Here is a 26,992-nt window from a genome sequence, read left to right as displayed (position 1 = left end):
TATTAACCATATTTATTTGCTTCATAATAACAATAATTGCATTATAATTTAATTATAAGGAACAATAAGTGTTACAATGTTGTGTACATAGAAATAAATATTAACAATAGACTTTTTCTCTTGTAAAAAAATATTTTATATACTAAATAATATTTATGTATTTATTATTACAAAATAAAATAAAAATAATATAATTACTATTATTAGTATTGACATTTTTAATGTAAACATACATTATTATGTACAACAATTAAGTTTACATAATCAGTATCATTTGATCTTAATTTTTTTTTAAATTACATTATTTAAATAGAATTTGAAATTAACAAGTTTTTTCCTTGCAATTTAAAACAAAATTCATAATTAATGAGTAATATAAATCCATTTTGTGTATTAATTTATTATTACACAAGTTTGGAAAATAAATTTAATTCATATCCCCATCTACAATCTTGATTGCAAAACTCTCTCTCTAATTCATCTTCACCTAACCATTCATTATTAATTATGTTGTTATATATTCGTTCGCAAAAGAGATCCTCACACTCCCAACCTTCCTTTTTAATCCATTTATCTTTTGTATTCCATATTATATCTCTGACTAATTTTGCTAATGTATATAAGCAATTATTTATTATATGATTACCTTATTTTTTTTTTGTTTTCTATTGTTTTTTTAACTTCATCAATTTTTCCATCAGCAACTATATTCAACATTGCCATACCGGAATGTCGACTCATTTGATTTTTATACAAAATAATTCCAGCTGCATATCCTGCAAGCAAATTACCTTTTAAAGCTGCATTCTTTAGATGTTACATACCTGAAACATTTTCCAACTTGAGACATTCAATCTGAAAAAAAAGATAAAAGTACTTTACAATGTTAGTGGTATATATAAAATTAAAACTAAGTTTGGAGTTATAAATTTCCCACAAATCCAAGTTTCAAACTAGCTTCTAAATTTCCACACTGTGCACAATTCTGAAGGAAACTAATATATTATTTAAAGTTAAGGTACCATAAATTGTTTACTCAAATTAGCTGGGCAACTCTCTGACTTTTAGATGCTTCATAAAAACTTTTGGAACTGAAAAAATAAATAAAATAATTAAAATAAACTCACTATTCAAATAAATAAATATTTCTTTTAATATATAAATAAAATTACCATGTGCGCAAGAGTTTGAGATCATGAAGAGATTTTGAAGATGTTGAAGCTATATATGCAGTGATTTCTTCAATTATATCTTGAGGAATTCTTTCTGTAAAAAGATTGCCATATTTGTCGCCCATTCTGAAATTAATAAAACATAATGGTTACATATTTGAAAAAGAAAAATAAACAAAAAAAAAAAGAGACACTAATGGAATATATATATATATATATAAAAGATAGATGAAAACCTAAATAATGAAAGAGAAACTTACTATGAAACTAGAGAGAATAAAGATGCTAACAAATGCATACTTGCTAAACTAAGTTGTTATATATCTATATATATATATATATATATATATATATATATAGAAATAGAGAAGGTCTTATATAATAAACTTTTCCTCGAACTTAGCATAAAACCCAATAAAATTTATATATATTTTTTTCTCATGGACTAAAACATGAGTAAATAATAAATATAATTTTCATAAAACATTTATATAAGCATTTTCTTAGTAACTAAAACATAAATAACCCATATATATATCACGCACATGCAGAGAGAGAGAGAGAGAGAGAGAGAGAGAGAGAGATTAGTTGGAAAATACGGAATAATTTAAACATAATTTTTTACATATCTTATGTGTTAATTTAATTCCATAGAACTTTTTTTAAAATTTATAATATTTTTCCCAAATCATAATTTGAATTATTTTAAATATTTGAAAATATACAAATAAAAACATATATAATAATAAACTATATAGAGTTATTATCTTAAAATATATATACATATAAAGTTTCCTACAAAAAATATATATATATATATATATATTATAAAATTTATCATATATGGTCAATATGTTTGGATATTATATTAGCTGTCCCCTCACTTTCGCACTAGACATCCCTTTTGAAAATGCTTATCCATACATGCAGTGGTGGAGCTAGAAATTTTTTATAAGGGGGCAAATAAAATCTTGTAAATCAAATTTTGAATACAATCAAAATTATATCATAACACAAGTTAAATAACATAACTAGTTAAAGTTTTTTATATAAATAACTAGTACAAATCATTAACAAGAACAAATTCATAATTGACATCCACGAGTTTTCATATTTTGAAAACAATGCATAATAGTTTCATTATCTATGCAATCAAAAGTATGTTTCTCAATGTACGTCACCAAGCAATTAGCTAAGAATTGATCACCAATTCTATTGCGCAATCGAGTCTTCATAATCTTCATTGCAAAGAAAACCCTTCTACAATTGCATTTGAAATTCATAAAATTAGAGCTAGATTTATAAGCCTATAAACCAACGGATATAAAATATTTTTTCTTGTTCTCACCATTCTGAGAGCAAGATCATTAATTCCTGATAGATCACTGAAATATGTGATGGATCTCACATCAATAATATAAGTCTCTAATTGATTCTCAAGAGCAAGGACTTCCAACTCTGAAAAATCACTTGGATATAGTTGAGCAAGCTGAGCTAATCTTTTCTTATCAAAAGATGAAAAAGAATCCATTGGACTCAAGCATGAAACACAAATAAGTAGCTCAGTAGACACTTCATTTAAATGATTATTGAGCTCTTAAAGTTGTAAATCTATAATAGAATAAAAGATATCAAGCCGATAATGATGCATATTTGTCACATTTTCTGCATTGTGTCGAGATCTTCCACGAGCAATATACCCATCATCCATGTTAATGACATTTATATCATGTTTTACAGAAAATAAGAAAACCTCATCCAACAAAGAACTCCATCCATCTTCTCTCATAGACTGTAATCGATTCTTAGCTATTTTAACCAAATTCATTGCATTAACAATGTCTTGATCTTTTCTCTGCAATGCTAGTGGTAGCTCATTAGTGATTCCCGATATGTTCTTTATCAAAATAATACAAAACACCATATCAAAAGATTGCAATGTGTCTAGCAAACGATTTGCTTCACCCCTTTTTTCAGACTTTGGATTCTCTATGATCAAATCAAGTATTTCAATAATAGAAGAAAACACTATAACCAAGCTAATTAAGATATTATAATGAGAACTCCAATGTGTCTCGCTAGGGTGTTTAAGAGCACTTTGTTGATTTTAGCCTCGACCACTTAAAAGTTCACTAGTTTCAAGTGCTTCAAAAACTTTGATCGCTTGGTTTTCAATAAGAATGTCATGATGCTTGCAAGATCCTCCAACCAGATTAACAATTTCATTCACCACTATAAAAAGCAATTCAATGGAAATTTTTTTTTGCAACAACTACAAGTGCCAGTTGGAGTTGGTGTGCAAAACAATGTATGTAAAATGCACTTGGATTTTCATTCAAGATTAGAGTTTTGAGTCCATTGTACTCACCTTGCATATTACTGGCACCATCATATCCTTGACCACGCAATTGAGAAAGATTGAAGTTATGCCTTAAAAGTAAGTCTTCAATTGCTACTTTGAGTGATAAAGTAGTGGTATTAGTAACATGAACAATGCCCAAAATGCGCTCAATCACTTGTCCGTCATTGTTCACATATCTTACTACTACACCCATTTGCTCTTTAGTTGATATATCTCGTGCCTCATCAACCAAAATTGAAAAAAATGAATCTTTAAGATCTTGAACAATAATCTTAGTGATCTCAATTATACATGCATGAACAATGTCTTTTTGAATATCTGGTGAAGTCAACTTGAGATTTCCAGGACATTTATCCAATGTAACTCTTTTAATGTCTTCATTATGATCACAAAGGAATTTTGAGATTTCCAAGAAGTTCCCTTGATTTCCTGAATCTTCAAATTCATCATGACCACGAAAAGCTAGGCCTTGTCATAAAAAAAAAAATTGAATACAATCAATGGAGGCAGTCAAACGCTTACGGTAGTCACTTCTAGCTTGATCATTTTGCTTGCTCACAATTGTTTGAATATGTTGTTGTTGATTCATTAAAACCTGACAATTATTCCAAGCATTGTTGTGTGTACTATTAGGACCACCAACATACTCTCGTAACTTTTCTTTTTTTTTCCCAATTAGTGAAACCTTCGGCAACAAAAGCATCTGAGCTTCCTGAATGTTTCTTGTTATCCATTTTAAACAAATAACAACACAAGCAATATGCCACTTCTTTGACAATGCTATACTCCAACCAAGTAGGAAATTTATCAAACCATGAAGGATTAAATCGTCGCATCACATTACCTTGCATGGTTTGCTTAAAAATATGGTTTCGAGGTTGACATGGCCCTTTTTGCAAATATGATCTTCGAATTTGATCTCTTAAATTAGGATTATATTCAATAATAGGCTTTCGTAATCTAGGATTTGAAGGAAGATTTTCTAAATCAAATTCCATGTGGCTCCTCTTTGAGGCATGATATTCAGAATCCAACATATTGTCTTTTTTTTTTTTGAGACATTTCTAATTCTATTGTTGTTTTTTCTTGAAATACTGCTCCATAAAATCTCTACATAAATAAGAATAAAAAATTAAAGTCCATTGTATTGAAATATCTCAACACAAAATTTCTATACTTAAATTTTAATTAACCAAAGTCCAACACAAGATCAAAGAATAATTAGAAAGGTGTGAAAGAATCTAATGATGAGAACCCTAAAATCTAAATAATGAAAAAACCTTGTTCTTAAAACTGATTGAAGACAAAGATGAGAGAGAATGAGAAATAGTGTACCAAATCCCGGAGGCCGGAGCTCGGTGGTGATGACTATTGAATGATGAGGGCTAGTAATCAAGGTGAAGATGAGAAACAAATGCCCAAAGATTCCTATGGATGAGATGGGAGCATGACTAATTGAAGATGAGAAACTTATTCTTAACCCTAATTGAAGACAAAAATGAGGGAGATATCATACTAAATCCCGGAGGCCGGACCGCCGGAGCTTGGTGGTGATGACTAATGAGGGTGAGAAATCAAGGTGAAGATGAGAAACAAATGCCCAAAGATTCCTATGGATGAGACGAGAGCTTGACTTCATTGGCTTTCTCTTCCAAAGACTCTCAAAGAGAAAAGTAAAGGGTAACTAATAAATACTTATGTTTTGTGACTTGTGAGGATGAACATGTAAATATAATTTTATAAGAGCATATAATAATTATATATTTTTATAGGGGTGAAAATACAAATATTCCTATCATAACTTATAATAAATAAAATAGAAGAGGGCCAATGAAATATTAAAAAAATATATTAATAATATGATAAAAAAATACTCTAAAAGAAAATAAATTTTTCAAAACTAAAGGGGGACAATTGCCCCTCTTCTCGTATAGGTGGCTCCGTCCTTGGTTCTGAGTACAACTTAGAGCTTAGTGATGATCATAATCATTTGGTTGATGGTTATGATGATGATTCGATCAATATTACCATCATTTTGCAGAGTTTTTGCCAATCAAATGCATTTCCTTCATCTGTAATACTATAATAAAGATGTTGTAGATCGCTTGCAATGTTGTATTGCAGGATCAAAGTTGTGTTTTTGAAAATAACAAGATAAATGAGGTAAGTTTTGTTATTAATGAACTCAGTTTTTTATTTTATTTTATTGTTTTAAAACATGAATATAGTTTAATCATCAAGACCTTTGTGAAAGTGATCAAACACACAGACACACACACATATATATATATATATATATATATATATATACACAAGTAGCATTAATTCTCAAATGAGTTATTAGCTAGCATATTTTTCATATATACTCAATTGGTATATGCTACTAAGAAAATTCAATAATAATTTAATCAAATTTATATCTTATACTTCAATCAATATATATACACATTTTTTTTTTCAAATTGCTCCATGAAACTCTATCTCAATGTGCCATTAAAATAGAAAATATTAGCAACATATCTAGCGGCTGGTACCATATTGCTTGCAATGAATGGGTTGGTAAAAAAAAAATTTATTGAAAAAAATGGGAAAAAAATTATGTAATAGCCCCCTTCGAAATACATATTTTCTATGTTTATTCACTATTTTAATTTACATATATACTCTAAAAAAATTATTTATAAATCTATAGAATGCGTCTTCCATTAGTTATTAAGGATGACATTGGACAAATGAAAATCAATTTTTTTATAAACAAGCTGAAATTTTCACTCTCATATATTTTTCATCATTACCATTTTCTTAAGAAATCTCCAAGTCAAAATACCCCAATTAAAAGATGAGATTTAATTTTACAATAGACCTCTCCAAGTTATTTAATTTATAAAAAAATATTTATATATTTACGAAACTAACTATTTATATATTTGCATATACCCGTAGCGTAAGCGCAAGCCACCCTACTAGTATAGTATTAATCTTACTTAACAGTATCCTAACTATTTTTCTACTGCCATTTGCTTTGTTTTAATTGGTCTCTTGTTTTCTTCTTTTTGTGAGTGATGTGGTCACACATCACAAAACTCTCTACCCTCCCCCCTCTTTCTCACAATACATATCATAAAATATATATTGTTAATAGTATACTATATTTTATTTAAAAGGTATAATATATACATTATATAATAATAAAATATAATATAAAACAACCATATGGTTCGAATAATATATTAATAAATTCAACTATTCATTACTTATTTATTATGTATATATTACTTTATACTTTATAGTATTATATTATATAATGAATAGTATATATACTATGTATAGGGAATTCATCCCTTGGGGATGTCTCTAGAATTCAATTCTAGGGATGTCCCCTACAACAACTATTAGATAGCAATCTAACGGCCGCTGCAAATTTTAGAAATTTAAGGCTATTACTTTTTGGTGAAAAGCTATTTGGATGAGAAACCCTTTCGTCCTCCTCTCTTGTCTTGTCTGCAAAACAAACCCCTCTTGTCCTCCTTCCTCTCCTTCTTCATCTCCGCCCTCTCCGACACTTGCTCTTCTGACAAGCCCACTCTCTGCCATCCTTCGCCATCTTTGTGACCCCGACTCCTCCATCCACGGTGCCTGCGTCGAAGCCTTCAACCCCTTCACCGCCGCCACCTTTGATGTCGCTGCCGGATCCGATCTCGCCGACTAGCTCCAATGCCTTGTCCCTCGCCTTGAGAAATTCGTCTGGAGCAACACGTTCAAAGCCAAGCCTATTCCGATCTCCCTCCTTAGTAGCATTGCCGGTGCTCTGATCTCTTGTTTAGCATGTGAAGACCAAACTGGGATTTCGTGAATCAAATGGTGAATGAATGTTTGTAATTTTAATCCTGTTAATGTTGTTGAAGATTGCAATGTTTCTAATCGGTGGCACAATAAGAAAAAACATTGCGTTTTGTTTTCCTTAATTTATTTTTGAAGTTCCTCATTGGATGTAACTTAAAGAATTCTATTATTCTAATGTATATCATCCCAATTATTTCTTTTCGAAATCCAAGCTTGTTGACATTGTGATTAATTGTGTGGTTGCATTAGTTCTCGGACATCATAATATCAACTAGATATGTATTTATTTTTGTATAAAGATATTACTACAAACAACTTAATATTATTAAGTGACATGAATGTGGTTCACATCATTGGAGTACCGATTTTTTCTTTCTTTCTTTTTTTTTTTTGGTACCGATTCCAAGTTCATATCATTTTGACTAACTAATGGAAATACAAGAAAATAATGAAGTATGTGATGTGGGTTTGGTTGTAAACTAATGTAATTGACTAATCTCAAAATATAGTTTCTAATAATTTCATGGAAACCATTAAGTGAGCATCTAACCCTCATCATGAGTTTCAGATATCACTTGCTTATAAATATAATAAAATTCACATTAGCAATATAAATTTAGGATTTGGCTTAGTCAATATTAATTAGCCATAATGGAAATTAGATTATATTATGCATAATGTTATCTCAATGCGTAGATTTCTTTAAATATTTTTCTTAAACATGAATGAAGTTATCAATTCATGGGTCTCAAATTTTTTCTAAGCAATTTAGTGAAATAATTCACTATCCTAAATAGTTTTTTTTTGGGTATATGCTTTGATATATTCTAATTGGTTGTAGTTTTCTTTATAGGATATCATGACGAATATCACCGATGAAATATGGAGAAATGACAAGTCCACCTTTGGGGATATCAACGAGATCGGGTTATGTGGGTTATATGAAGAAGGTGATGGTCAACACAAGATGACACTAGAAATTTATAGCCAACAAGTTGAAGATATGCATGAATTGACAACACAAGATGATCAACATATGGTAATAAGTCCACAATCTCGAGATGAATGGGAGGTAAAACTCCCATTTGTCGGTCTGGAGTTTGAGGATGAGGATGAAGCATTTCAATACTACTTGGATTATGCAAAGTCCAAAGGTTTTGGGGTAAAAAAGGGTCATGTGTATCATTCATCTAGTTCTCAAATAATTACTTGTCCACACTTTGTTTGTGACAAGGAAGGAGCTAAATGTATGTTAGACAAAAGGTAACTAGGGAAACTGTTCAAAGGCGTAGAGATACAAGGACAAATTGCAAGCTCGAATGGTAGTGCCAAAAATGAAGAGTGTACTATGGACCATAAAGACGTTTGATGATGTGCATAATCATTTTTTACTAACAACTCCATTGAAGGTGATGAAGATACGGTTTCACCGCCATATTAGTGAGACATGTAGAAATTTGATGGAAACATTGAATAAGAGTGGAGTGGGACCGAGCCAAATGAGTCGAATATTAGATGAAACACTTTCAAATACAAGATCTGCAATAATTACGAGGGTTGATTATTCCAATCATTTGATGGGAGTTCGAAGCTACAATATTGAAAAATAATGCATGCTATTGTTAAGATTTTCAAGGAAAAAACACTCAATGATGGTTTTTTCTTCTTTGATGTGGAGCTTGATGAGTTTGGTCAAACTAGATGTGTCTTTTAGGTAGACGGAAGATCTAGAATGGCATATTAAAAATTTAGAGATGTTGTTTTTGACACTACCTATAAAACTAATAGATTTGGTTTCTCCTTTGCTCCTTTTGTTGGCGTCAACCATCACATGCAGTCAATTTTATTTGGTTGTGCTCTAATTGCAGATGAAAAAGAAGAAAGTTTTTTATTAATATTCCAAACATGGTCGAGATATATGCTTAGGGAAACATCCAAAAACCATAATTACAGATCAAGACTTGACTATGGAGAAAGCCATTGCAAAAGTGTTTTTAAATTCTGACCATCGACTTTGCTCTTGGCATATATGAAGAAATTCAATGAAGTATTTAGTAGATTTGAAGAGCAAAGAGGGATTCATGAGGGACTACAATAGCTAGTTGCACCATAGTGAACCGATAGAAGCATTTAAAAATAGATGGGGTGAACTTAAAGCAACATACAACAGTGATGATAAACATTGGTTGAGTAAGATATATAACATTCGACACAAATGGGAGTCTCTATATTGGCAAGATATATTCACAGCTGGAATGACTTCTACACAATGTAGTGAAAGTATCAACTCATTTTTTGATGGCTTTATTAATGAACAAACTCCATTGGATGAGTTTGTTATGCAATATGATAAGGCTTTGTTTGCTCAAAAAAATGATGAAGAAAATGAAGACTTCAAGACGTTGGACTCTATAGCTAACTATTATACAAGTTATCCAATTGAGAAGCATGCAGGAGAAGTGTATAAAATGCCTTCACACCCTTAATGAAGTAGAATGCACAAAATGTGTTTCCGTATAGCACAATCTATATCATCCCTAGAGATGTATGAGAAAATTATGCCTAAGCTTAAAGACATTTTTGAAATCGTTGGTGAAATGTCTAGTGCACCAGAACATAGATCGTGCACCGGGAAAAATAAGGAAAATCAAGAGATTATTGGTTCCTCTTCTTGCCTTGGCTTCTCAAGTGAAGATAATGTTTGTGGGTCAAACATTAGTATTCTTGATTTTAAGCCTATCAAGAGCAATGGTCGACCAAGAGTGAATATGAGAATAGAGTCTTGCATTGACATTCAATTATCAGCTAAAAGACAAAGGACTTGTAGTAGATGTGGAGAAAAGGGTCATTACATGACTACTTGCACATTTAGTAAGACATTTTTGTTCTTTTAAAAGTTGTATCAATTTATTTTATATTTTTATTATTCTTTTATTATTTACTAAATGAAAATTTTCATTTATGAATATAGATCCACCGCAGGCAACAAGGAGCATTCACTTTTTGAAGCTACTTGTGATTTCCGTTTGGAAGTTATAAACAAGCTATCATTCTAGGACAAGTGATTTATGTAATTAATATTGTATTGTGTACCTTATTATGTTGGATTAATCTTTAATAATTTCATTGTGATAATGATCATGTTTTATGGTATTAAAATTTTGGATGAAGTTTTGGGGTTTCCACCATTATAATGGCCTATATTAGTTAATTAGCCAAATAGGCTGCAAAATACTGATTAAGTGTGAAAAATGTGATTTTCGATGTAGTTGAGTTCTCATTTGCTCATGGTTTCCAGGAGGATGTTAATGAGGTTGATGGATTTGTGAAAACTGTGATTTTTTATATATGAAAAACAAGCAGCTACAAATTTCTATTGTGAGGTCAAATACTTCCGGATCAGTTGGATTTCTGCACAATCATCAATGAACAAATATCTCATTGACCAGAACAAGGTATAAATGCTTCTGAACATTCAAGAAATACTTTTGCTTTTTTTTTAATGAGTACTATGTGGCATACTTCCGTGAATTGTAGGCCTTGTCTTTGGATTTTAGGAAATGTAGCAACATTATCTAGTAGTGGTACTATCTGGAGTGAATTAGTTTGTGATGGGAAAAACCGAGATTGCTTCTTTAATGCAAATGATGATAAAAGCATCATGAATTCCATGATCGCACACTGCAATGGCTTTAGAGAAATAAATGATCAAATTTATAACATGAATTCCTTACATATCAGTAAAACACAGGAGATGGTATCAATAAATACTCTACTTGTTCATATGGATCAATAATATCAATTTCACTACTTCATTTTAGATTCAAATTTGTTTTTCTTTTGTCATTGTTATTTAGAAATCTGGAGGTTCTTCAACATCAAAATCACATTCCAATGATATTTGCAATAATAGCCTTGATAAGAAGAATGAGTTAGAAATGCATGCACTTTCAAATCAGTTCCATCAGCTGAGTGTAGATTATACTTCTGAAACTCCAAAATTTGATTCAATGTATGTGTTGATTCCAATTAGAAGATGTTTATCAAATTCATGAAATTTCCATTATATCTAAATTAAAGAAGTTCAAAACAAAACATTGTTGCTCTCTCCAAAGTGAATTTGATGTTACAATACCATAAGTCAGGTAGCATTGAAATATAGAATCAAACAACAAAACACAATCCATTGTATCCTGATTTTTCCAGGAGTTTAAATTATAAAACAAAACTATTGAGTCCATTGTTGGTAATACATCTTCAATTCCTTTTTGCTACACCATTAAGCATGAATTCTCCATGACAAGTACTATTATTTTTATTCAAATTGGTACTCCAATGATATGAACCACATCCATGTCATTTAATAATTTGAACTTGGTTGTAGTAATATCTTTTTACAAAAATAAATACATATCTAGTTGATCTTATGATGTCCGAGAACTAATGCAATCACACAATTAATCACAATGTCAACAAGCCTTGGATTTCAAAAAGAAACAATTGGGATGATATACATTAGAATAACAGAATTCTTTAAGTTACATCCAATGAGAAACTTCAAAAATAAATTAAGGAAAACATAACACAATGTTTTCATTTGAATGTGCCAACCGATCAGAAACATTGCAATCTTCAACAACATTAACAAGATTAAAATTACAAACATTCATTCACTTTTTGATTCACGAAATCCTGGTTTGGTCTTCACCTGCTAAACAAGATATTAGAGCACCGGCAATGCTACCAAGGAGGAAGATCAGAATAGGCTTGGCTTTGAATGCATTGCTCCAGATGAATTTCTCAAGGCTAGGGACAAGGTGCTGGAGCTGGTCGGCGAGATTGAATCCAACATCGACATCAACTGTGGCGGTGGTGAAGGGGTAGAAGGCTTCGATGTAGGCACTGTGGATGGAAGATTCAGGGTCATGGAGGTGGTGGAGGACAGCAAGAGTGGGCTTGTCGGAAAGGCAAGTGTTGGAGAAGGCGGAGAGAAAGGAGGAGAGGGAGGAGGACAAGATGGGTTTGTTCTGCAGAGAAGACAAAGGAAGAGGACGAGAGGGTTTCTCATCCAAATAGCTTTCCACCAAAAAGTAATAGCCTTAAATTTCTAAAATATGCAGCAGCCGTTAGATGGCCATCTAATAGCTACTACAGGGGGCATCCCTAAAATTGAATTCTAGGGACGTCCCCAGGGGATGAATTCCCTATATATATTATACAATAATATAATTGTTATATATATATATATATTAATATATATAATAAAACATCATCAATTAGTAGTAATATGATTTATTTATTTATAATATTATATAATATTTACATATACATATATATTTAGTTATATTATTATAGTTTCCTTTGTATTTTTTTTGAAAAATATATATATATATATATATTGGGGTGTCGGTTTGTGTATAACTCTCTTTCTTAGTCATAATCTCAATAATATTGGAAAACGTTCGTTGCAAACATTAGTAGATGTTCACAGAAAATAAAAATTAAGGGAGAGAAATTGAAAATAAGAGAGAGGGAGCGAGTGGAAGTAAGAGAGAGAAAGGTGCTAAGGTTGTGGTTCCCTATATATATTATGTATATAGTAAGGGAGGTGGGAATTTGTATATATTTTTATTTTTTGTATTTAATATATTAAATATATATGTTCTTTGGGGGAGTTTGTACATATATTTTGGATGTTTATGTTAATGCATTTACTAATAAAGAAAAATTTTATTCGATGTATATTCATAATTAATCATTGTTTGCTAGTAGTAAATATATTAGTTCATGTATTGCTATAACATTCAATAAAATATTAAATTAATTTTTTTATTGTTATAACATAACTTTAATATAAAATCACATTAACCATACATAAATTTGCACTTAATGTTATTTTGTTAGTAGTAAATGTTATCAGTTCATGTACTACTATAACATCCAAACAAAATATTAGATTTAATTTATGATAGCTATAATTTATGTTGTTATATTATTATTGTTTAATAGTTTGAGAATAATAATAATAATAATAATAATAATAATAATAATAATAATAATAATAATAATAATAATAATAATAATAGCAAGACAAGATTAATAGCATGTATGTATATATAACACTATATATATTATTAGTATATTTTTAACAAAAATATTTATCATTAGTGTATGTATTAATACTATGGTTTAGAAATGTTTCACTGAAACAGGACATACCATATAAATAGAATAATTAAGAAACACAACATTCAAAGATAACCCAAAGAACCACAATGGGGCTATGTTTGGATAACGGGAGTAATTTCCATGGAATGGGAACCACTCCCACCCTTTATTGTATAACCTTATTTGGTATGCAGCAAAGGGATCAATCTATTTTTAAAAGAAGTGGGACTCCTTTCACAGAGTAATCCCATACCTTTCAAAATATTTGGGATTGAGTAATCCCTTTCATGGAAAAGGCCATTTTTCCCTTTATTTATAATTTATTTCCAAAACATGTTTTTCTTTTCCCCCTTACTTTACTCTGCATCTCTTCTATGACCCTAATCCTTGTAATCCTCTCCATCGAGATTTGATGATGATTAACTGAAGCCAGCATGGATTGCAATTGGTAAATGTTGTTCCTTCGGTTTGGTTTATTATTCCTTTTGAGCATGTTATCTAAACCACCATTTAAAATTCCTTGCGACCAAAGAGCTAGGTTGTTTTTCAGCTTCAACCATTCTTTGAAGCCTCCCATATCCAGATCTATTGAAGTGGTTGATTGAAAAGGAGGCAAGGCTTGTTTGTATTTGTAATGTTGAAGAGCTGGGTTAGTGAAGAGATGGGTTGTTTTGATTTGTTTGAGATATTTCTGTAAGTTATAATCGAGATATGGATATGGATAATTAGCTTATGTATTATTGTAGTTTTGATTGTGAAGATGATGATGATGATGATGATGATGATGATGATGATGATGATGATGATCATATACATACTATTAAAGTAGATGTATAATCTGCTCCCTGAGTGTTTCAAAGAACAAATTTAAATTCTTTTATTACATTTAATTTTTAAATTTAAATTATTTTATTAGATTTAATTTTTTATTTATATTACTTATGATATTAATAATTGAAAAACTTTAACTGTACTTATTTATTTATGCAATAAATGCCCATAAATTTATTGCACTTATTTATTTATACAATAAATGTCCATAAGACCTTTAAATTCGATGATATACAATAGTTTTCATTGTAGGAGTTATTTAATTATATATTTTTTTTTATACACCTCAAAATCTCTCACAAAATTTTAAAAACTTCGATGCGAAGCCGGGGAGAATGCCTAGAAATAATAATAATAATAATAATAATAATAATAATAATAATAATAATAATAATAATAATAATAATGTGTTTATATATACCCTATCATGATAGCATTAATTGTGTTTGATTAAGGACATAATAATTGGTTATGTAATATCAATGACCACAAATTGCATGAAAACCAATAGTAGTATTAATGAGCACATATTCCATGTAAGCAAATCATGTTATAAATAATAATTGGTTATGTAATATCAATAATTGTTTCACATTTGTCAAAATATGTTATGCTTATATATAGAGCGTTGATTAACAGTCATAAAATTTTTCTACAATCTCATGGAATTCATTGATGATGTGAACATTTATGCTTATTATATCATTGATAAACTACCATAATTGACATAGATTTAATTGTTATTTTAGATATGACAAATGAGAATATGGAGCACATTGAATAAGACAATCTATTTCACATGATGTACGCATGTATTTTTTTGGTTGTAAACATTATGATCCCTCTATGCGCATTAGACGACACGACAATAGAAGTCGTATAGTTGACTATGAGATTGAGTCATCTTCTGTTCAGCGCCGCAAATAATGCCAGTAATTATACATAGTAGCTTATGAAAGTGACATTAAGTGCATTGATAAATTACGCATTGAACATCATTGCTTGAAGTAGATGGAGAATACCTAGAAGGAAATTTGAATTGCTTGATAACAATATGTGCACTATGACATGTGCTTATGATGAATATGTCAAGGTATATATAATTATGTTTGTTACTTATGCAGAGAATTTACTTTGGTTTTCCAATATTAACTTTCTTTTGTATTGCAATGTAGAATCACAAGGAAGCAGTGGGTCTTTATGGAAAATCCTTTCCATTCTTTAATGATCTTGCCGCCATTTTCACAAAAGATAGAGCACAGGGTAATACAAGGGGTGATCTTGAAGATGATGCAAACCAATACCTACATGAAAACATTAGCCTAAATGAGAATACGGATTTTTCACAAATTCCAAGTGATGATTTTTGTATGTCCATGGACGAAACTATTGACTCATCATCTCCTGCTACTTCAAATGATAATGCCTCAAATTCTAGACGTCGAAAGAGGAAAAAACATGCTAAAGAACATAATATTGAGGCAATTTCTAAAAATTTCCAACAATTTATGGAAGCTCATAGAGAAGTTTAGGAAAAAAAAATTACTGAGTAATGTAATTTTCAATGTTGATGGACTTTCTGAAGATGAGGCATTAGTGGTATTGCAAGCTTTACGGAAAGATGAAGAGCAACTGAACATATTTTGGGACTTACTAGATGATAAGAAGATGTGTTTCTATCATTTAATTCTAGGACGGATGTGACATTCCCTATCTAATATCATGGACTTTCTTGTATTTTGTTTCAAGGGATTTCTCGTATTTTGTTCAACTTTAAGACATTAGCATAGTGCTAATTTGTATGTTTTAGTTTGGATTGTGCCAATGCTTTGCTATTCAAATACATTGTTGGTTCAAGAAACATGGTGTTTAATTGATGATTTTGTTTGTATTTGTAATGTTTGTAGTGTTGTATGATGCTTGTTTTTCCTAGTTTATATGTCAACAAGTATACAATATGTGATGATCATATCAAGAATATTTATGCATGCATGAAAGCATCAAAGCAATTTGTGAGCATGTGTAAAAATCATCTTCAAGATGTATAAAACCCATGATTCTTTGAGCCCATGTCATATTTTCTTTGAGCCTAATTAATTTTATCATCATTTATTTTTAAATAAAATACATAATTATTTAAAGAGTGACTAAAATGAATGGTTTAATTTAAGTGTCTAATAACAAAATTTGTTGATTAATAGTTTTCAATATTAGATTAATAATAATAATAATAAATATGAATGATTTAATTTAAGTAGTGATGTATGCTAAATATTTAAATATCTACGTAATTATAAACATTCAATTATTTGAGAAATTATCTATATAAATATTTAGTTATAAATTTTCACTTTTTTTCATTCCTAATTTTATTCCTTGATCCAAATGGAGCCTAAAGGTATCCTTATAAGCATAACAAATGTCAGATGTCTATTGGTTAATTCCAAATTATCGGATCATAATAAAGAAAAGAAACACAAACTTTTGTTTTCTTGTCTTTCATTCTTAATAATTATCAAATTACTTTGGAAGATAGCAAACAACCTACAAAAGTGGTAAAGAAAAAAAATTGAGAAACTAAAGCAAGTTTGCAATCTTAGTCTTTGCCAAACATATTGACGGTTTTATCTTTTGAGATAATATGATGGAAACAAGTAACTTGGATTTTTAAAATTCTCTTTTGTCTTTGCCAAATCTTAAGGGCATCTCCAACCATGACCCCTACCCCAAATTTGGAGTTTGGGATGGATGACAAAAAATTTGGGGTCCAACACAAACATTGTTTTTTAATCAATAAACTTTTTTTTTTTAATTTTTGTTATTGTAATTAAAATTATAAAGTTAATAATTCATGAATATAATTATAAATAGCCAATTTATACTTACAATATTAATTGTGTGAAATTAATTAATTAATAATTAAATTATTAATTAAATTAATTTATGATAAACTTATTAAACAAACAAAGTTAAAAAATATATTAAAACAGTGAATAGTAATTAATTTCAAGTATTTTTTGATTAAAATAGTAATAATAATAAAAGTGGGATGTATAACGAATATTCTGAGAATATACTTTTTTAAGGTAAAATTTGGGATTTGTAGTTGAAGTATAATTTACTGTAGCAAAACCAAATTTTGGATTTAGGTGAAATTTTGGGGGTGTGGGTTGGAGATAACATAAGTACATTCTCATAACTTAAAGATTTAAGATAATTTCATATTTATCTTGCGTAAAATATGAAATTAAACTTAAAAATTCATATTTTTTTTTTATTATATAGTTCTTCATGTTGCCTCATATGTAATTAAATTAGTATTAATTACATTATTGTGAGAATTTAAATTTCAGCGAAACTTTAAGTAACCTTACACTTATTTTTCACAAAACATGATATAAAGTTCAAATATAATATAAAGATTTATAAACACTTCATATTTATCTTGCAGAAAATATGCAATTAAATTCAAATATTCATATCTTTTTATGATACAGTCGTTCATGTTATTTTAAATATCTAACAGTGTAAATGTTAATATTTTATTGATATAGATGCAAAGATATATAATTTGTTTAATAAAAAAAATAAACTTCTACAACCGTGTATGTGAAGAAATATTTATATCAAACAATAATTATTAAATATATTATTAGATTATCTATTTCAACATATTACATATTCTAAATACATGCTTTCATTTGTGTATATATTAATGATAATACATATATTTTCCCTTCTTAATTTATAAATATTAATTAATTACTAACTTCAACAATGATTGATATGTTATTAAATGATGTTTTTAATTGAACACTTCTCCAAAGTGATGAGAGTAAAAGTATACAAAAATACAAACAACACCAAGATAGTAATAAGGAGAAAGATTTTGTCAAAACTAACAACTTGAAGATCTAAGGAGGTGTTTGGGTTGGGGGATAGAACACTGATGGAATGAGATTGATTATAAATAGTAATATTTAACCATGTTTGGATATATTACTATCAACTTAGGAATGGGTACCATAGGTAATATCAACTAATTAGAATAATTAAAGTAAATTGTATTGAACATAAATTGAGTCATTTAAATATTATAATAATTAAAATAAATAATAATTATAACAATAATTGTTTAATATACACATTACATTATAATAATTAAAGTAAAATGACATTTTTGCCCCTACATAAATTTAATTAAATAAAATAGTTAATAAAAGTATTTAAGTATGGTAATTAAAGTGAATTATTTAATTGGTTAATGGTAAAAAAAATTTATTTATTCTAAATATTTAATTATAATAATTACAAATACTAGATATTTATTTACATGTAATTATTTTATATATTAACATATCATTACGTATATTAAAGGCATTAAAGTAATTTACATATAATTCTCTATTCCACTTTTCTCATTCCAAATATTTATTCTTGCCAACCAAACACCTTTTTCGATACCATTACCATTCCTATTCTGTGATCCAAACGGATCCTAAATGTTGTGTAAAGACTCATAACCACATCATGAGCTTCAAACATATGTTATTATTTTCTATATTTACAGTTGAAGGCCACCAACATTTGTCAAGATTAACCATTTGAAGGTCTAATTGCTGTGTAAAAAATCACAGCCACGTCATTTAGGTTCAAACTTATGTTACACATAATATTAAATGTAGTTTTGAATTTCCTTCACTATCTTAACACAAACACTTGGGTAAATATTATGATTGAGTTAGAAATCTAACAATCATTGTCTATGTTGTTTTTGTATGTTAAACTATCACGAGTGAATTTCAAATGTATCGATCATCGTCTATGTTGCATTTCTATGTCAAACTATTACGTGGTAAATATTTTTCTGAATTATTGCAAATTTATTACTCATGTGAATTATTTGTTTGAATCCGATTATATGTATATAGTTGTAGATATCGAGTTTTTTCAGAAGTTTGAATTTCTGATTTGGATTAGAATTTGCAAAGTTATGTTATTTTCAATCTTACAGTTCGTAGGGGAATTGATTATTAGTCTCGACCTTGGTAGTTTTGTTAGTGTCCTGAATATATTTTTGCATTCGTGTGAATTTTAGAATTTGTTTACTTGTAATTCTTATGGGTTATTCCCAAATATAAGACTTCCTAACTCGATTGGTAAAAAAAATTGAAATCTGACCGTTAATCAAGTAAGTATTCCACATATAAATCCGATTATATGTATATACTTGAAGATTCTAATTTTCAAGATTTATAAAATTTTTCAGAAAAATACTTATTATTTCGATTTATATTTTGAATTACTTATTTATTTATTATTTGTAATTCGTATGAAAATATTTAGTTTTGGAAATGAATTGGAATTATTTTAATCTGAAAACGGGATTATCAAATTTCTGTATTCTGTTCTGACAAATGTTTGCACATTACGTATTTTGACATAGTAACTTGTAGTCCCCAACTAACATTGTAATAACCCTGTCATTGGGAGATTAAACATTGACCGTGTCGACATTATCTGTGAAATAGAAACTATAGTTTTCCACTGTTCCGTTGGTGAAAAATAACGGCTTCTAATAATTTTAGCTCGGGTCACCAAAGGTAAACATATGACCTCTGACAATCTGGCTCGGATCACCGAGGGTAAACATATGACCTCTGACATTTTGTTTTGGCAATAGTTATTTGTGGGACATATATGCTTGACATTTTGATCAAATATGTTTTATTGAAAAAAAACTTGACTTCTAAATTTGATTCTGATAAACTTGTGTTTTATTATATTTTGTTTGACTTTTGAAATTTTGAAACTTTTATGATCTCGATATGTTTAGTGAGTACTTATTGGGTTGTCAAGCTCATAATTTGTTGTTTAATTTTTTTTTTCAGATCAAGAGTTTAATAGCTCACCGCTTTAAGAATCAAATTTTGAGGCGTTGCACTCCTACTGGGTCTCGGCCTTGTAGGTGTACGACCGTTTGTTGGCGCACCGGGTCTGGCGAGCCAGGTTCGGGCGTGACAAATTTTAGATAATGTTTTAGATGGAAAAAAGAGTTCTGTTAAAATGATGTTTATTATCAGTTATATTTTATAAAAAAGCATATACTATTGCAAAAGTTTATTTAAAAACATATTCTTATGACATAACAATTGTTAAATATGTTATTGCATTACATATTCATTAGAGAGATAATTATATTTGACATTGATTTTGCATATTTATCGAAGGCAGTTATTTCCATATCTCCAATTTCATCTTGCATGATCATTGGCAGCTTCATCTGTTACATAATCATTTAATTAAAACAATTTGAAAAAAAAAAACCTTTACAGAAGTAGTATGTTTTGAAATAAGTATTGCAATTATTAAAATTAAATTTAATTGTTGAGAAAAAATGTTAATCATGCTTACATTAGCTTTAAAATTTGAGTTAGAATAACTATTTTGTAGCTTATTAAGTTTTTTGTTACCAACATTGCAAGAGTAGTAAAATCATTCTTGAGATTTGTCGACTTTCTAACATGTCACATTTAAATATTATTGACTGGAAAAAAAAAATCCAAAATACTGAATATTAGTTTCAGAGTAATAAGTCTATATATAATATGGTTAAAAAAAAATTATTTCAAAGGATATTTGGTTTACTTACACCAATTGTTGTTGGGATGAAGTTCAATAGTTAATTAATTATTGCATATATAGTTTGCTCAATCCTTTTTTGCAATGTAGGTTCTTTATTTGTACAGAAAGTAGTTGGACATGTTATTCCTGAGATTTTGTTCTTGTTTTCATAGTTGGTGTTTTATTAGTCATGGAATCAATTACAACTTTTTTTTTTTGAGGTTAGAATCGTTGAATGTTTGACTTACCGTTGTTCGATAGCTATTATTTCATGTATACATAGATTTATATAGAGTTTTGTTGTAAAACTATAATCCAAATGAATAATTCCTATACAATAATTTGAAATGTTAATAAATCTCGTTTTTGTATTTGAATATAATTAGGATTTTGGATTTACCTTACAATGTTCTACTATAGCTGCAACACTTAGGAGGACAAGTCTTGGTTGGTTGTGTTTGCAGTAGATTCTCCTCATTTAGTTGAAAAAACATAATTCCTATATATTCATCCTAAGCCCGTGACCACTTTTATGTGTTTAAATAATTATTTTAAAATAATATGTAAATATATGTGCATTAGTAAAAAAAAAAATTGTAATTGAAGTGCTTGTATTGATTACCTTAGCTTTTTGATGAAATGTCTCTTTTTAGAACCGTTTTGACAAATTCAGTCAACTAAACAATTGTAATTGATCCTATGAAAGTCAAAGTATTGATGGCATTTACATTTTTGTAAATAAATATGCCTTTGTTAGAACATTGGTAATATATTGTAAAACTCTAGTTTTAAATGTGAAGTAAAAAAGTAAAATCAGGAAAATTTTCTTTTACCTACCAAATATTTATCAAAATTTACATAAGGTGCCATCTTCTCTCGATTCAGATATAAGAAATAATATCTTGGATGAGATGTAGGATCATCACGGATTAACTTTAATTATGTGTTAGAAGTAAAAGATGGCGATTTCTAGCATGGTTGACAAATTTCCAAAAGTAACTTTAATGATTTCAAACCTAGATATGTCATATATTTCTCTCTCAATAAGTTTATCTTGAAAAGTTCGCATCATCATTTTCTCAAATCTGGACATAAATTGTATCTACATTTCCAAGTCTTCAACTTCTATTGAAGCTCATGATCCATTATATGCAACTGAAGTTTTGAATGCATTGAAGTTTACAAGAGTACCCAACAATAAGCTTACTTTAAAATTAGGTTGCATGGTAATGCTTACGAGGAACATTAGCCCAAGAAGTGAGCTTTATATTGAAAAAAAAATTGATTATTACACAAATACATCCAAACATTTTAAAGGGAAAAATTATTTTTGAATCTAACATTAGTGACAAAGTTTACACTCTAATAATTATTATGCTAATGCATGATACAAAATTGCCATTTGTCATTTGCAGAAAGCAATTCATAGTTAGACTTTCATATGCTATGACTATAAACAAAAATCAAAGGCAAACACTTGATATAAAGGGTTTATTCTTACCAAGACTAGTATTTTCACATTGATAACTTTATCTAGCATTAGCTAGATAACTAGTATATTTTCAAATTTTATATCCTAAAAATAATTATTTTTTTAATAAATGCTACAATTGTTATTTCACAGATAATGCTAGATAAAGTTATCAATGATGCATGGTTTTTAAAAGCGAATGAGGCTTAAAGGCGCAAGAGAATAGCCTCAAGGTGCACGCCTTGAGGTTGAAAACTGAGGCTTAAGCCTCATTGTCAAGAGGCGCACGCACTGAGGCACATCACCTCAGTGCGTGTGAGGCTTAAGCCTCAAAAATCCTGATTTTTGTAATATCATTTTAATTTTTAAAGAAAATAAAAAATATTTATATGTATATACTTTCATTAATAAAAAACTTATGTATGTAAAATTCAATAAAAAAAACTCATCAACACCTATGGTTTTGCAAGTAGTACGTACCAATTTGATTTTTTTAGATTATGTAGAAATGACAAAAATTATCAAGATAAACTTTTTTTTATATTTAATGATAATTATTCATTTTTTCAGGAGAAGCTGGGAAGGAAGCAGGAACACAAAAAAGAATTATACACACAAATATTCATGTTTAAAAAAAATTAATTAATCGTATTTTTTTAAAACTATTCACACATACCTCCCAAGATGAATAAATTTTATATTTTCCAAAATTTTAATTACTCGAAAACAAATAGAGAAAATTTAAGAAAAATAAAAGTGAAATATATTTTTGATTGCCAAAAAACAGAAATATTTTTTTAAATGATAAATAATATTTTTTAATAGAGAAAAATTAAAACTAATAAGAGTGAAGTATATATTTTTTAACTAATGATAAACAAAATACTTTTTAAGATAAGTTTTAACTAAGATAAGTTACCAATAAGATAAGTCATAATATTATTAATTTTTGAAAACAAAACAAAAAGTATGTTCTTTATTATTTATAAATAAAAATAAAAATAATATTGTTTAATCAGATATGTTCCCTCACGTTTAAGATAAGTTTTAAAAAATATTTATTTTATAAATAAAAATAATAAAACCTAATGATATCTTAGCCTCTCGTTTCCTTGGATTCTAGGGCAAAACAAAACCAACAAAGGGGATCTTAGCGTCGTGCCGGCCTGTGAATGAAAGTGGAGCAACAAAAGGGGAGTTGGATTCTAGAGCAAAATAGAACCAACAAAAGGGGATCTTAGCTTCGATGGATCACGCCGGTCTGTGAATGAAAGAGAAGAGTGGGAGTACAAAGCAACGGAGCAGTGTTAGAACCAATCTTTAGCCTTTCTGGTAAGTTTCTTTGTTTGTATTTTTTCCAGTAGGTATTTTTAAATTTTTTTTGTGTTATTTTTTATTTCATTTCAGCAGTGTTTTTCACTTGTTTAGTTGTTATTCCAATGTTGTTTACTAGTTTGCTTGTTATTTGAACTTATTCCAATGCCATTTTTGTGGTTTTTCACTGTTGTTACTTGTTTTGTTTTTTTTAGATATTTCATATTTAGGTAAATATGTCTGCAAAAAAGAACAAGTGGAAGTGGAGTTAGTACAACATAACATACAAACAGAAAAGATCCAGCTTGGAAATATGATGTCCAAGTAGAAGTTCCAGGGGAAGGGAAAAGTTATGTCTACATACAATGCAAATTTTGCAACAAAGTGATTAAAGGAGGAGTAAAACGAATGAAAGATCACTTGGGGGGTACACATAAAAATGTTGTGCCTTGTGATAAGGTACCCCCTGAGGTTAAGCATGAGATCAATGACTATGTGAAAAAAAAAAACAAGCCGTGAAACATAAGACACAAGAAGAATTTTATTTAACAGTTGATGCAAGCTCTTACTTTGGCACACGTCCATCATTTGAAGGAATGGATTCATGTCCAAGCGAGTATAATCACACAAGGGGAGTTCGAGGGCCAATGGATCGATTTGTCACTAATGTTGATGGGGAAGATGAGGTTGATACGGGAACACAACCAATAATTACTCCTACAGCTACAAATTCAAAAGAAGCTCATAATTTGGTTTGCTTGGATATTGGAAGATTCTTTTTTGAGAATGGAATTGCTTTCAATGTGATTAAAAGTCCTTCTTTTGCTAACATGGTGATATCAATAGGCAATTATGGTCGGGGACTTAAACGGCCATCAATACATGAATTGTGCAATTAGATTTTGAATGAAGAGATCAAGACAACAAATAAAATTGTGGAAGAGATGAAAAGAACATGGACTAGCACAAGAGTTTCTATAATGTCGGATGGATGGAAAGATACAAGAGGTAGAAGCTTAATCAACTTTTTGATTAACAATCCTGAGGGAACAATATTTCTGAAATCCGTTGATGTATCAAATAAGGTGAAGGATGGAACATTCTTATTTAAACTTCTTGATGATGTGGTTGAGGAGATTGGGGAAGAAAATGTTGTTCAGGTCATTACAGATAATGAATCAGCTTATAAATATGCAGGCAGTCTCTTGATGGAGAAAAGAAAACAATTGTATTGGACTTCATGTGCCGCGCATTGTTTAGATTTGATGTTAGAGAAACTTGGAGAATTGCCTCAACACAAACATGCATTGATGAAGGCAAAGAAGGTGATGAATTTCATATATAATCATGGATGGGTGTTGGCATTGATGAGAAAATTCACACAAAGAGAGTTGATTTGACCAGCAGCTACAAGATTTGCTACAACATATTTAACTTTACAAAACCTTCTTCAATCAAAAAAAGGATTGGAACAAATGTTAACTTCTGAGGAGTGTTCAACAAGTGCTTGGGCAAACAAAGCAGAAGGTAAAGAAGTGAAAAATGTAATCTTAAAACAACAAGGATTTTGGTGTAGTGTGATCTATACCATCAAGACCACAAAACCTCTTGTTGGAGTTTTGAGATTAGTTGATTCTGAGAAGGTGCCGGCTATGGGATTTATTTATGGTGCAATGGATAAAGCAAAAGAAGAAATAGCAATGAATTTGGGAGGACAAGTGGTAGATTACAAAGAAAATTTGGGATATCATTGATGAGAAGTGGGACTACCAGTTGCATCAACCTTTGCATGCAGTAGCTTATTTTTTAAATCCACAGTTTCAGTATGAGCCTTCCTTTTCTATACATCAAGAAGTTAGAACCGGCTTGTATATTTGTATGGATAAGCTAATTCTAAATCGAGAAGAACAGGATTTGGCTGATATCCAACTTGATTAATTCAAGAAGAAAAGAGGTTTGTTTGGCCGCCCACAAGCACAATCAACATATAAGTTGTGTTCTCTTGGTATTAAAAACTAAACTTAATTCATTATTATGTCGAAGATGAACTATATATAGATTATATTTACAAGTTATAACTTAAATTATTGTTTCTTGTAGCTGATTGGTGGGAAGCATTTGGATATGAAACAATGGAGCTCTCAAAATTTGCACAAAAGGTCTTAAGCCTTACTTGTTCATCATCGGGATGTGAACGAAATTGGAGTACTTTCAATCAAGTAAATTATTTTTTATTAAATCTTGAACTTGATTTGAATTATATAAATAGCTAATTTTGTTTTCTAAACTTTGAATAGATTCATACAAAAAGGCAAAATCGTTTAAGTACAAAAAAAACTTGAAGATTTGAAGTACGTTATGTACAACAAAAAATTGAAGGATAGATATTTAAAGCATAAATCACTCAATGAGAATGGTGATGAATCTGATGATGTTGATGGCAATGGTCATGAAATGGAAGTGGAAGAAGAAGAAATACAAGTTCACGTCCATCAAAAAAGAATAGGCCTACTAATGGTATGTCATTTTCTTATAAATTATTAATATTACCGTAAATTTTAAAATAATATTTAACTCTATTTTTGTTGCAATATAGACAAAGGGAAGGCACCAATGTTGAACCATGAAGCAATGAATTGGGATGATATTGAATCGGATGATGACATTGATGATGATGGTGATGAGTGATGACAATAATGACAATGATGGGAGTGAATAATTTTGATGACATTAATATCTTGTTTTTATGTTTTGGTTATGGTTGTATTTCATACTGTGAAGTGTGAAGTTTTTATATAATTTATGTTTGCATGGATTATTATGTTAGAACTTATAAGTTTAGATTTATAATTTGATAGTTTTTGTTATTTTTGTGATTTTGGCTATGAAATTATGAAAATTAGGAATAATTGGTATTGGTAATGATGCTAGTGGTGAATTGGTGATGATATTGATGAGAATGAGCAATCTTTATGAATTATGAAATGTTAATATCTTGCTTTTACACTTTTAACTTGTGTTTGTTCTCCAAGAGTGATGTTTTTTAATATATGGTTAACTTTTCACATAGTTTGTGTATGGATGAATTATTATGTTATGAATTTGGAATTATAATTTGCTAGTTTTTGTTGTTTTAGTGATTTTGACTATAGAACTATGGAAATTAGGAATAATTGATAATATTTTTATTCCTTTGTATTTGATAGA

Source organism: Dioscorea cayenensis, chromosome 10, assembly GCF_009730915.1.
Source record: "Dioscorea cayenensis subsp. rotundata cultivar TDr96_F1 chromosome 10, TDr96_F1_v2_PseudoChromosome.rev07_lg8_w22 25.fasta, whole genome shotgun sequence".
NCBI classification, from domain to species: Eukaryota; Viridiplantae; Streptophyta; class Magnoliopsida; order Dioscoreales; family Dioscoreaceae; genus Dioscorea; species Dioscorea cayenensis.
The sequence above is the reverse complement of the archived record's forward strand: the minus strand, read 5'-3'. Positions refer to the sequence as shown.